Consider the following 14,000-nt stretch of genomic DNA (forward strand, 5'->3'; position numbering starts at 1 on the left):
TGAAATATATTGGCACCATCTTGCACATGACCAGTCCAAATTTAGAGGAACAAGCTCCTCTGTTGTCATGGTAATTGTCTTACTTGCTTTCCTCAGTTTAGCACAGGGCTTGATATTTGGACATTCCTATGATAGACTTTAGATATCCATTGTATGTTGTATACAGCTTAGATCCAAGAATTCTTTATTTCTTGAGATAAAATGTTTGCTAAAATGACTAGATAATTCTTTTTTTCTTAATAGTATTTTTTTCCAGTTACATACAAAGATAGTTTTCAATATTCATTTTTGTAAAATTTTGAGTTCCGAATTTTTCTCCCTCTGTCCTCTCACACATCCCAAGACAACAAGCAATCTGATTAAGGTTATATGTGTGCAATCATTTTAAACATATTTCCACTTTAATGATTAGACAATTCCAAATATCTATAATCAACCAAAGTTAAGTTCCTATGTTACAAAACTTAGAGTGATACGGCATAGTGGATAACAACAAGCTAGCTTCAGAGTCAGGAAGCAGTTGATCGATACATACTGGTTGTGTGATCTTGAGCAAATTCCTTACCTTTTTGATGTGTAGATGGAGGATATTTCTGGAAGGAGCTCATCTAATGCAGACATCAGGGACTACCTGACCTTGACCTAACATCATTGGAGCAAGTCTGGTGATATCTCTGGAAATTTGCTGCACCTGGAGCCCACTGTTCTGACCAGATGTCATCATTCCCCAGCCTTTGGCTGTTTTGCAAAACAACTTAATTCCTCCCATGTGTTTGGCCCTTCTTAGCACCTCTCCCCGTTGAAACATACTTAAATCCTGCCTGTTTAGCTCCTTGCCAGCTCTCTTGCACTCCAATTCAGTGCAGTGTCCTGAATTGAAGTTCCCTTGTCTCAATTAAAGATGCTTGTTATTTTATTTTGGTAGTCTTCTTTATGTAAGGTTGACAAGCTATACTAATGAAATCTCAAACCTGTTGATAAATTTATAAAAGACCAACTTTTCTCTTGATCTGGTTTCTGTCAGACATCATTCAGTGAATAGAGCCACCTTGTGGTAGTTTGCTTGAATTGCAAAGCTCGTGTCTGAAAACAAATGGACCTCATTTATGCTAACCTTGCAAACCCAAATTTTAAATACAAAGACAAATGTGTTATAGCCCAAAGTACAAGAATTATAGAAGGAAAAACAATCTGAAGATGCTGTAACCTGCAAAGGCCACTACTGCCTACTTTACTGGTTTTCACTTAGTAAGATCAATTGCTACACTTTAGGTCCTAAGACAAAGTCAGTGGGCCAAAACTTATTCCTTCAAAGAAATACATTACAAAATCTTCAGGTTTTGTTTTTGGGAAAATAAATATTTATTTAAATATAATTTTAAGTTACTTAATAGTGGTTGTTTTCACCTTTTTAGATTCCCAGTGAGGCCCTTCAGGAAACACAGATACATGGACAATTTTAAGTTTTTCCTTAGGACTATCCTCATTCTTTCCTGCTTAGCGGGATAGCCCATTTCCTTCAGTAGAAACAGATCAGATGGCCCTCGTGGAGTAATTAACAGTTTTGGGTATTGTGTTGGTACCTGTGATCGTTTTCTTTCTCCAGAAAGGAGCCATTGTGATTAGACTTTTTCACCTCGATTCCAGCCAGTTATCTCCAGCTACCCAATCAAGGTAGGTCTCTTTCTTATACTCAGCTCTTTCAGGATCTGACTCATTCTGTCACATCTATCTGCTCCCTTTTATAGGTTTGTACCTTTGTATCTCAGTCCTGATTCAGATGAATGACAGGACTCAAAAAATCAAGGAGGATGTTTATACTTATGAGGAATATATGATTAAGATTCAGAACAACGGTCTCTTTATCTTCATCACATAGACCTCCTGGTCATACTCTGGAAACTATTTTTACACAAAAGTTCAAATTTAGATAGTGATGAAGTGAAAATAAGCCAGCTAGGTGGTATAGTGCATAAAGTACCAGGCCTGGAATCAGAAATACCTGAGTTCAAATCTGGCCTTAGTTGTGTATCCCTGGGCAAATCACTGTAAAGCCACACACACAAGCAGCTTTGCAGAAGAATACTACTGTGAACAGCTTTCAAGGTTATGATTACATAGTATAGTGAACACTATTTATTCAATAATAAATCAGATCAAAACATTCACAGTAAATTAAGGTACAGCATTCACAACAACTTACCACTAAAATGACCACATAGTTTTCACCAAAGTGGTCACAATAGTTTTCAACAAAGTATAATCATTTAGTTAATCACAAAATCCTTAATTCAATCATAAAGTACAAAGGTCAAAGTTCTCCACCCCTAGGTCACAGTAAATACTCTTCTGAGTCAGTACACAGTATCCAAGTAAATTCTTCTTTCAGCTTGACTCAAAGGCTGGCTCTCAGCTTCTATGGTTCCTCTTCCATGGTCCCAGCTCCAACTGTCACCTGGGTTAACAGGCAGGCAGCTCCCAGTTCTTTGCCCAGGTCCTAGTTCAGTTCTTTGTCCAGTTACTGTTCCATATTGAAGTTCACAGTGTCCAGGCTACTTCAATTCCTTCACAGTTCCTGTTTCGTGTAAGACAAAGCTTAACAGAGCCACAATAATATTCATTCACATTGCTGGCACATGCATTAATTCACTATCTGCCTGTGAAATCAACCCAGACCCTTCAACAAGATCTGAGAACTCAACAAAATCATCAACATAGAAATTAACACAGAACCACAGACAAGGTCCAAGAGGTCAGCACAAATCATCAGTAAAGTCCCAGGACCTCCAAAACCCTCCTCCAGGACTTCTGTAAACATACAACCAGAAAATCCTCTTTTAGGTCTTCCAGTAGAGTCCCCGGGCTTCTGTACAAAGTATCCAAAACAAACATCAACACAGACAGAGCAGACAAACAGAGTGCAGGGATACCACAAGTTTTCTCCTTGACTCTGCCACCACAAAAGTCCTCTTTTCAGTTCTTCTGTCTCTAGCCTGGAAATTCTCCCTATGTATGGTCATTAGCTCCTCCCCTTACTGTTGCAGGAGTTCATGAGTTTTAGGGTTCACACGTTCTGTCTCTTAACAGACTTGACACAAGGCCCAAAAGAAACTTGAACTGAAACAAAGTGTTACTTCAATAGCTGAAACAAGGTGTGGACTACTTCTGTTCTTGCCATTACATTCCACCCCTCCAGGATCCTTGGCTTTGCAATCTCAATCTAAATGGCCATGGATCCTAGACCAAATAGAGGCTCTATACTTTGTAATCAGAACCTTGAAAGCTGTTCAGAGTAGAATTCTTCTGGAAAGCTGCTAGTGCATGGCTTTACATTATGGTATAGTCAGCAGGATTACAAAGTATAGTGCCTCTATTTGTTCCAGGGTCCATGGCCATTTAGATTGAAATTGTAAGGCCAAGGACTCTGGAGGAGTGGAACATAATAGTAATGTAATTTGATCCCTTTTTATTGGCAAAGCTAACAGATACTTAGCACTTAGTAATTGATCAAGCCTCTGTTAAAAAAACAGAAGCTATGAGCCCCTGTTGCTGACATAACAGGAAGGGGTTCAAATGAAATGGCTGAAACAGGAAGGAGCTAATTGTGAATTGTGTGTGTGTGTGTGTGTGTGTGTGTGTGTGTGTGTGTGTGTGCCCCTGTTGGGTCACACAGATCTTCTTTGGAGGCTGAGGAAGAGAGGCCCATGCAGGAGAGAATGATTTTTATTTTGAGCACCTGGATGGAGTGATTTTGATTCTGGGAACCAGCTGAAACTTCTGCTGAGTCTGAGGGCCAGCCAGAGCTGCTGAGAAGCTGCTGAGTCCGAGGGCCAGCCAAGCTTCTGAGGATTTTCAAGGACCAGCTGGAGCTGCAGAAGACTGAGGAAGCATGACTGTGGTGCAGATATTTTGTCTGTTTGTGGCTTTGTTGAGCCTTGACTTCCGGGGAACAGAGACTGTGAAGTATTTAAGGTAGACTGGATTCTGTGAACTTCAGTGTGGAGCAGGACCTGCATGGAGAGCTGGGCAAGGACCTGGGAGCTGTCTGCCTTTGAAACCAGGTGACATTTTGACAGTTTGGTGAATCCAGGTAGGAGCTGGGACCATGGAAGGGCATCCAGGGAATCTGAGAGACCACCCTGAGTCAAGCTGAAAGAAGACTTTACTTGGATACTGTGTACTGACTGAGAAGATTGTAGCTTATTTGTGACTGAGGGGTGGATGGCCTGTGTATCTTACACTACCTCTTACAAGAGTCCTAAGTAGTGACTGATATTGTAACCATGTGCCCCATGGGTGGAAAACTTTGACTATTTTGTTTTGTGACCCTTAAGGAGTCAAGCCTCCTTAAAGATGATTGAATGATTGAGTTTATTGAATGAGTTACTAAGTGATTGATTGGCTAAATGATTGTACTTTGTTCAAATCTGTGGCATTTTGTGTACATTTGTGTACATTGAGGCAAAAATGTGTACATTTTCTGTGGCAAGTTGTTGAGAATGCTGTATTTTGATTATCTGTGATAAGTTGTAACATTGTGAATGTTGTACTTTGATTTACTGTGAATGTTTTGCTCTAATTTGTTATTGAATAAATAGATTGTTCACTATGCTATGTAATCAGAACCTTAAAAGCTGTTAAAAGTATCATTCTTCTGGAAAGCTGCTTGTGTGAAGCTTAACAGTCATTTAACCCTGTTTGCCTCAGTTTTCTCTTTTGTAAAATGGCAAACCACTCCAGTATCTTCACCAAGAAACCCCACCCACAAAAGGGACAGTGAAGAGTCAGACAACTGAAAATGGCTAAACAGCAACAATAAGAGAAACTAAGAAATGTAATGTTAGGGGGAAATTTTGACTTCATAGGTGTTACTGAGCCTTGGTGAAATGAAACCATTGGTGTGCTAGAGTTGGCTAGTTCCAGCTCATAAGAACAAACTGTTTAATTTGCAGTATGAGAATCTATAGTTCTAAAATCAGAAAATGTTACAAATCATGACTTGACTTATTATATTCTTAATTGTCTCTAGACTTAAGAAAGTGATAGAGAAAATGGCAACAATGAAGATTAAACTTAAAAGTATTTCAAACACATACACACACACACACACACACACACACACACCTAAGAGAGCTCCTTGTTAAACATAGATAAGAATACCACTTGATGAGGCCCACAGCTCTCAGTGGGGGTACTTCATTCAAAAGAAATAGGATAGCAACAGCCCTGGAATCAGGAGGACCTGAGTTCAAATCTGGCCTCAGACACTTGACACTTACTGATTGGAATCCTGGTGGAAAGTGACTCTTTGTTACTAGAATTTATGAAAGAAGAGACAAAACCTAGGTAGGGTCTTACACACATACTTCTTTGGAGCGTAGATTTTTGGGGAAATAGTTTTCAAAGAATTCAGAAAAAAACATAAATGTGATCCATATAATAAAATGCTTCAGGGGAGAAAATTAACCAAGGGAAGATGAGAAATATTCAAGAATGAAATTCTGAAGACGTAAAGGGAAAAGATTCCAATGAGGAGTGGCCATGGGATTTGTCTGCAGACATATGTGGAAACACAGGAAACCATGGAAAAAACTTAGATTTTATAAAAGGAGGGATAGGAAATTTGCTTGAGGTCTATGGGACAATGAAAATGTGCCTCAAAGCTTTTTTTATTTTGATTTTCTCTGCAAAGTAAAATGACAACATTGGGTACTAAAGAATAAAAATGACAAATGTGGAAATGATGCTCAGGATCAGTATGTTGACAGTAAGAAAGCACCTTGCTGCCCTTGATTAAATCAAGTCACTTTAGTGATCACAGTGAGGCAATACCCATTTATTATGTACCTACTATATTCTAGACCCTAGGATACAGAAAAAATGACAAAACATAGTTCTTGATTCCAAGGAGCTTACAGTTTAATGGAAGGAGCAAAATGCAAACAATTACATGTAAGCAAACCATACAAATTAGAGATAATCAGCACAGGGAAGGTAAGAAAGACTTCTTGAGAAAAGAGGATTTAATTGGGATGTGAAGGAAGCCAGAGAAGCCAGAGGTAAGAGATGACAAGGGAGGGATTATTCCATGTATGGAAGACAACCAATGGAAATCAGGAGATGGAGTATGTTGTTTTAGGAACAGCAAAAAGACCAATGTGACTGGATTACAGAATATGTGGGGGTAGAGGTATAAGGGATAAGAAGTTTGGCAATGGGGGTCAGGCCATGAAGGGCTTTGAACATGGAGGTTATATGGAGGTACTGGAGTTTATTAAAAGATGGGTGACCAATTGAGGAAAATCATTTTAACAGCTGAATGGAAGAGGAAATGGAATTGGGAGAGACTTGTCACATATAGATCAATAATCAAGCTACTGCCATAGTCCAGATGTGAGCTAATAGGGGCCTGAACCAGTGTAGTATAATGTCAGAGGAGAAAAGGGTGGTATTTATGACATGTGTTACAAAGATAGAACTATCAGTTTTGGTCTCCATCAAAGAGGAGAGACTCCCCCCCCCCCAACAGGATTTGGAGCTGGGGTTACACTAGAGCAATTTAATGTTTTTAATCAATGATTTGGATGGTTGTGTTTATGAAATTTGAGGATGTCGCGAAACTGGAGGGATAGTTAATAGAGTGACTGACAATTGAATGCAAAAGGATTTTGATAGGCTAGAGTACTGGTCTGAATATAAGATAAAATTCCATAAAGTCTTGTACTTAGGTACAAAAATATTCACACTTTCAAGTATCAATTAGGGGAGGTGTGGATATGCAGCAACTGTGAAAAAGATCTGGCTATTTTATTGGGCAGTTAGTTCCAGGTGATTCTTTTTTTAAAAAAAATTATGTGAATTTATTTTCAACATTCAACATTCACTTCCATAAGTTTTAAATTTTCTCTCCCTCCAATTCTTCTCCCCCCAAGATGGCATGCAATCTATTATAGGCTCTACATACATATTACTATCAAACATATTTTCATGGAAGTTATGCTGTATAGAAGAAGAAGAATGTATGGGAGGAACTGTGAGAAAGAAAAACAAAACAAAACAAAAAACCAAAATTGTCTGCTTTGTTCTACATTCAGACTCCACAGTTCTTTCTTTGGATGTGGATGGCGTTTTCCATCATGAGTCCTTTGGAATTGTTTTAGTTCCTTGCTTTGCTGAGAAGGGCTAAATCTATCATACAATGTAACTGTTACTTCATACAATGTTCTCCTGATTCTGCTTACTTCCCTCAGCATCAGTTCATATAAGTCTTTCAGGTTTTGCTGAAGTTGGTCTGTTCATTTCCCATAGCACAACAGCATTCCATTATGTTCATATTCCACAATTTGTTCAGCCATTTCCCAATAGATGGGATATAGCCCTCAAAATAGTATTGCTGAGTCAAAGGTTATGCACATTTTTATAGTCCTTTGGGACTATGAAATTGCTCTCAATTTCAAAATTGCTCTCAAGAATGGTTGAATCAGTTCACAACTCCACCAATGATGATTCAGTGTTCTGATTTTACTATATCTTCTCTGACATTTGTAATTTTCCTATCTTGTCATATTAGCCTGTCTAATAGGTATGAAATGGTACCTTAGAGTTTTGATTTGCATTTCTCTAGTCAATAGTGATTTAAAGCATTTTTTTCATATGACTATAGATAGCTTCAATTTCTTCCTCTGACAACTGCCCATTCACATCTTTTGACCATTTATCAGTTGGGGAATGATTTTTATTCTTATAAATTTGACTCTGTTCTCTATATATTTTAGAAATGAGGCCTTTATCAGAGTTCTCTGCTTCCATCCTAATCTTGGTTGCATTGGCTTTGTGCAAAAACTTTTCAATTTAACGTAATCAAAATTATCCATTTGGCATTTCATAATGTTCTCTACCTCTTGTTTTGGTCATAAATTCCTCCATTCTCCATAAATCTCAAAAGTAAACTATTTGTTGCTCCCCTAATTTACTTATAGTATCAACGTTTATATCTAAATTGTGTGCCCATTCAGACTTTATTTTGATATATGCTGTCAGATGTTGGTGTATGCCCAGTTTCTGCCATACTGTTTTTGTTTCCCAGCAGTTTTTGTCAAATAGTGAGTTCATATCCCAGAACCTGGGGTCTTTGGGTTTTATCAAACAGTAGATTACTATAGTCATTGATTACTATCTAACCCTCTAATTCTTAGCCAGTGCCAAGTAGTTCTGATAATTGCTGCTTTATAAATACAATTTATGGACTGGTATGGCTGGGTCACCTTTTCTAGCATTTCTTTTCATCATTTCCCTTGATATTCTAGACCTTTTGTTCTTCCAGATAAATTTTGTAATTATTTTTTCTGACTCTACAAAATAATTTTTTTGTAGCTTGATTGCTATGGTACTGAATTGGCAATTTTGGTGGAACTATCATTTTTATTATATTATTTTCATCTACTGATGAGCAGCTGTTGCTTTTCCTATTGTTTAAATCTGATTTTATTTGTGTGGAAAGTGTTATGTAATTGTGTTCATGTAGTTCCTGGGTTTGTGTTAGCAGGTAGACTCTCAAATGTTTAATAATGACTTCAGTAACTTTAAATGTAATTCCTCTTGTTGTTGAACTTTGTTAGAATTGGTGAAGATTTGTGTGGGTTTATTTTATATCCTGCAACTTTGCTAGATTTGTTTAATGAAGTTATTCATTGTTTCTAAGATTCTTTGACTCACTAATTCTTTAGGATTATTTAGTTTCCAATTAATTTTTAATCTATCTTTCTATGACCCTTTATTACATATGACTTTTTTTTGCCTCATGATCTGAAAAGAATGCATTTAGTATTTCTTCATTTTTGCATTGGATTGTTAGGTTTTTATATCCTAGTATATGATCAATTTTTGTATATGTGCCATGTACTACTTAGAAAAAGGTACATTCCTTTCCATCCTCATTCAATTTTTTCCATATCTGCCTTTTCTAAAATTCTATTCACCGCCTTAGCTTCTTTCTGTTATTTTTGAGTTTAGATTTATCAAGTTCAGAGAGGGTAGGTTGAGGTCCCTCACTAGTATAGATTTTCTATTTCTTCCTATAACTCCCTTAACTTCCTCTCTAAAAATCTGGATGCTACACCACTTGGTGCATATGTGTTTAGTGATTATATTACTTCATTTTATATAGTGACTTTTAGCAGGATACAGTTTCCTTATTTCTTTTAATTAAATCCATCTTTGCTTTTGCTTTGTCTGATAATAGGATTGCTACCCCTACTTTGTTTTTATTTCATCTGAAGCACAATATATTCAATATATTCTACTCCAGCCTTTTACCTTTGCCCTGCATGTATCCCCCCATCTCAAATGTGTTTCTTGTAAACAACATTTTGTAGGATTAGGGTTTTTAATCCATTCTGCTATCTGCTTCTGTTTTATGGGAGAGTTCATCCCATTCACATTCACAGTTATGATTACTCTCTATGTTGTTCTCTCCATCCTATTTCCCCCCTATTTATCCTTTTATTTCTTCTTTTCCCTCCTCAAAAGAGCTTTGCTTTTTAGTCTTCCCTCTCTTTTATCAGCCCACCTACCTTTTCTTTCCCCTTTCCCCTCCTACTGCCTGTAGGGCAAGTTAGATTTCTATACCTAACTGAGCATGTTATTCCCTCCTGGAACCAAATCTGATGCGAGTAAAGGTCAAACAAAGCTCATCTCCCTCCCTTATTTGCCTCTACTTTAATATATTTTTGTTCTTATTCATGTGAGTAATTTCCCTTTTCTGCTTCCTCCTTTCTTTTTCTCTCATTACAATACCTTTTTAACCCATATTTAGTTTTTTTTTGTCATCACATCAGTTAATTTATACCCACACCCTCTGTCTATGTATATCTCTTTTAATGTTTTAATAAAGATACACTTTTCAAGCTTTACAAGTATCATTCTCCTTTGTTGGGATGGAAACAGTTTGTCCGTATTGCATAACATGTTTTTTTTTTTCTCTTTCCTGTTTACCTTTTTATACCTGTCTCAAGTCTTGTATTTGAAGATCAAATTTTCCATTGAGTTCTGATCTTTTCATCAAGAAGGTCTGGAATTCCCCTATTTCATTGAATATTTATCTCCTTGCCTGAAAGATTAGGCTCAATTTTGCTGGGTAGCTGATCCTTGGTTGTAATCCAAGCTCCTTTACCCCACAGAATATCATATTTTAAGTCCTCTGATCTTTTAATGAAGAAGGTGCAATATAATATGGATGAATTTTATAGACTGTCCATGCAATGAAATATCACAGTTTGGATAAAAGGAATTATTCAATTCATTCCTCCACTGCAAACAAAAGATAAGTAAATTGTGTTTGACCTACCTCCACAGAGAATAGTCACATTACATCTCAATGGAATCAAATCTGTCCTCAATCAGTATACAATATATTAAGGAATGTCAGACTTGTATGCAAATATTTATAAAGCAAAACATATGTGATAAATGTCATAAGAAAGAAAAGAAAGGGAAACTAACAAAAATAATATCAACACACAAATGAATACAAAATATGCACAATATAGGATATAGGTGAGGGCACAGCAGTTGCGGGAAGGGGTTTCATGAAGAAAGTGGTTCTTGCACTGCATCTTGAAGAAAGTGGTGGATTTGGTGAGGTGAAATTGAGGACAAATATTATTTCAGGGATAGATGATGGCCAGTGCAAATGTATAGAAACTGGTGATGACCATTTTATTCCCCCTTACTTGATTTCCTATGTCAGTTCTCTAAAATTATTACAAGCCTGTTCTTCTCTTAGTCCTCTCATATCTTCCCCTGTTCTAATTCTCTTAGCTGAGGACACCATCCCCTTTCTCTACTGAAAAACTGATATAATTCTCCATGACTTTCCTCTTCTTTTGATCTTAAAAACCTTGACAGGTTTTCCTTATTCTCTTGCTTTCTTTCCTGAAGTCTCCAATAAAAAGATATTCCTTCTTCTTCAGAGTTTAGCTTTTCTCCATATGCACATTATTCCACCCCCTCTCATTTTATAATCCTTTAATCTTCTCCAGCATATTGAATAATTCCTCTTAATAATCTTCAATCTCTCCTTATCCTCTTGTTTCATATAAATTATCTTCAAACATACCAAGTACCCTCCATCCTAAAAGAATATTTAGTAGGTCCTTCCATCTCCTTAAGCTTAGCCAAATTCCTAGAGAAAAAAACAAAATAATGCAAAACAACAATTAAAAAAAACTTCTATTCACATTGCCTTCATTTCCTTTCCCTCCCTCATTCCTTAAGACTTTGCATTTTGGTTTATGATCTCATCACTCAAACACTCTAACTCTTCATTCTACTTTACTCAATGTTTTTAGTAAGTTACCAAATATTTCTGTTTCTATTCCACAGCAACTGATATATTCTCTTTGCTCATTTAGCCCTGACTTTATTTTTCCCCACCCTTAATTGAACTTGGTGGGGGGAATGTTTGGTAGTCATTACTTAAATTTGAATCCACTGTGCCCAGTGGCCAAGTAGTCTGTAGAAGAAACCATATTTTTCTGTATCATTTCAAGAAATACCTTTCTGTAAATTCTAATTGATGTTAACTGGTTAGTTGATAGTGGAGAGATGATAACTCATCAAATGACATTGAAGGAATGTACAATGAAGTCCCATGAGTAATATTAGTAAACATCTGATAGAAGCCTCTCAAAAATTATACTTACAAACTTGAGGGGAGAAGTAGTAGCTTTGCTATGGAGACCTAACTCATAAGTGTGAACGTGATTTTGGAGTGTGGGCATTCTGCGTCTTTTGCTCATCATTTGAAGATAGTCTAGCTCCTTCACAAGCTTTTCCCAAACTGATCAGTGGGTTACTGAACACTTTTCTTATCTTTACCCCTTCAAGGTTTGGAACTCTTATAATTCTCTCCCTTTTATGCCCAAAATATTCTAATAGAAACACCTAGTTGTATTTTAATTTAATAGTTACCATGTTTGAAGAAAAAAAACATTCCAGTATTTTTTAATATTACTTTTTCTACTTAGTCTCTTTAATTTGAATAGTCATTGCAAATGTCAAGATCGTTAAGAAGGTGAAGTATTCAGTATATATTTACAGATAGATAATCTAGTATTGCTTCTTTTGATGTGATTGAAGGAGGGGCACAACCTCTATTTTCTTTAGTTTATTTGTTAGGTAGAACAATGCCAGCTGTTCTTGTATATTTCTATAATTTCTTTATTTCTGATGCATCACATAAAATAGAGTGTGACTATTACTAAGCACATAAAACATTGCTAAAATGAAAGCTATTATTAAATAGAAGTTAAGTGTAGAGGAGACAAAATAGATTTTGAGTCAGAATAACTATGACCGAGTCTTAAAACTATAACTAACTAGTTGTATGAATTGGGGAAAGTTGATTAACTTCTTGAAAAGCTATTGACCTTATTTATAAAATGGGGATAAGATTGCTTATTCTGTTTAACTCACAGTCATTAGGAAAATCAAATGAGACAGTTGCATGAGTGTTTAGATAGCTGTAAAGGCGAAGACAAATGTGAGGGATCATGATGATCGTTAATGATGACGATGATGGTTAGGATGATGATAAACAGTGATGATGATAACTAGAACTATTACTGTGTGCTGACAATGAATGGTTTATAAGAAAAATGTTTAGGGTTTAATAATCTTATTCTCTTTTATACATATCTCCTTTAAAAAAGTGACTGTCTCTCTCCTCTACTGCCTCTCCCAATAGAAAAATTAAAAATACAAATCTTCACAAGTATGCACAATCTAGTAAAAACAAATCCCCACATTGGTCGTGTCCGAATATATGTTTTTCTCATTCTGGTTTTAAAGTCCTTCACTCTCTAGAAGGAAGGGGTTGGCATTAATGACTCATCTTCAGTCCATTGGGTTTATGGTTTATCATTGCATTAATTTGAGTTATAAAGTGTTCTCAAAAATTATTCTAAGCCTACTCTTCTCTTAGTCCTCTCATACCTTCTCTTATTCTCTGAGACTTAGCAGGCTCTGTATACTGGTGCTTGATGAGCTCAAGACAGTTAACAGCTCTGCTACCAAAAAATTAGTCATTTTATTATTTTGTCTTCTTTGCTAATCTAATCATTTTGAGGTGGAACTTCAGAGAGGTTTTAATTTGTATCTCTTTAGTTATTAGTGATTTGGAACATTTTCATATAGTTACTGATAGTTTGGCTTTTTCCCTATAAAATTGTCTGTTCAACATCCTGTTCTTAGGGAATGACTCGGTCTTTGACATTTTAATCAGTTACCTATCTTGGATAAGAGAACTTCATAAAAACTTCACTGTAACAATTTCCCCCAATTATGTTTCCCTTTTAATTTGACTGAATTAGATTTGTTTGTGCAGAAGTTTTTTGAAATAATTTTTCAATTTTATAATTTTCCAATTTCATATAATCTAAATGATATGTTTTACTTTGTATGATCCTCTCTATCACTTGTTTGTTCATGAACTTTTCCTCATCCATAGATATGAAGGGTAATGTTTTCCTTACTCCTACAATTTGCTTATAACGTTAACTTTGATGTCCAAGTCATGAGTCAATTTAAAGTTTATATTGGTATATGGTATGAGATGTTGTTGTATAGTATATCCAGTTACTACCAGATTGACTTCCAATTTTTTTCCTCTTTTCAAATTGTTTTTTAGTTCACATCATTAATTTCCACAAGATTTTAAGTTATAACTTTTCTCCCCATAATCCCCCCTACCAACCACCCCAAAAAAGCGATCCCACTGAATATCCCCTCCCCCAAGCTGCTCTCTCCTATATCTTCCCCCATTCCCCCACCATCTTTCCAGTAGGGCACAGTGGATCTCTATGCCCCAATGCTTGTATATTTTATTTGCCAGTTACATGTAAAATAATAATAATATACATATATTTTAAACATTTGATTTTAAACCTTCGAATTCCAGAATCTTTCCCTTCTTCGCTCATCACCCACCCTTACTGGGAAGA

Source organism: Petaurus breviceps, unplaced genomic scaffold (assembly GCF_028583685.1).
Source record: "Petaurus breviceps papuanus isolate PSGF00001 unplaced genomic scaffold, PetGlider_PUasm1.0 90804, whole genome shotgun sequence".
Classification (NCBI taxonomy): domain Eukaryota; kingdom Metazoa; phylum Chordata; class Mammalia; order Diprotodontia; family Petauridae; genus Petaurus; species Petaurus breviceps.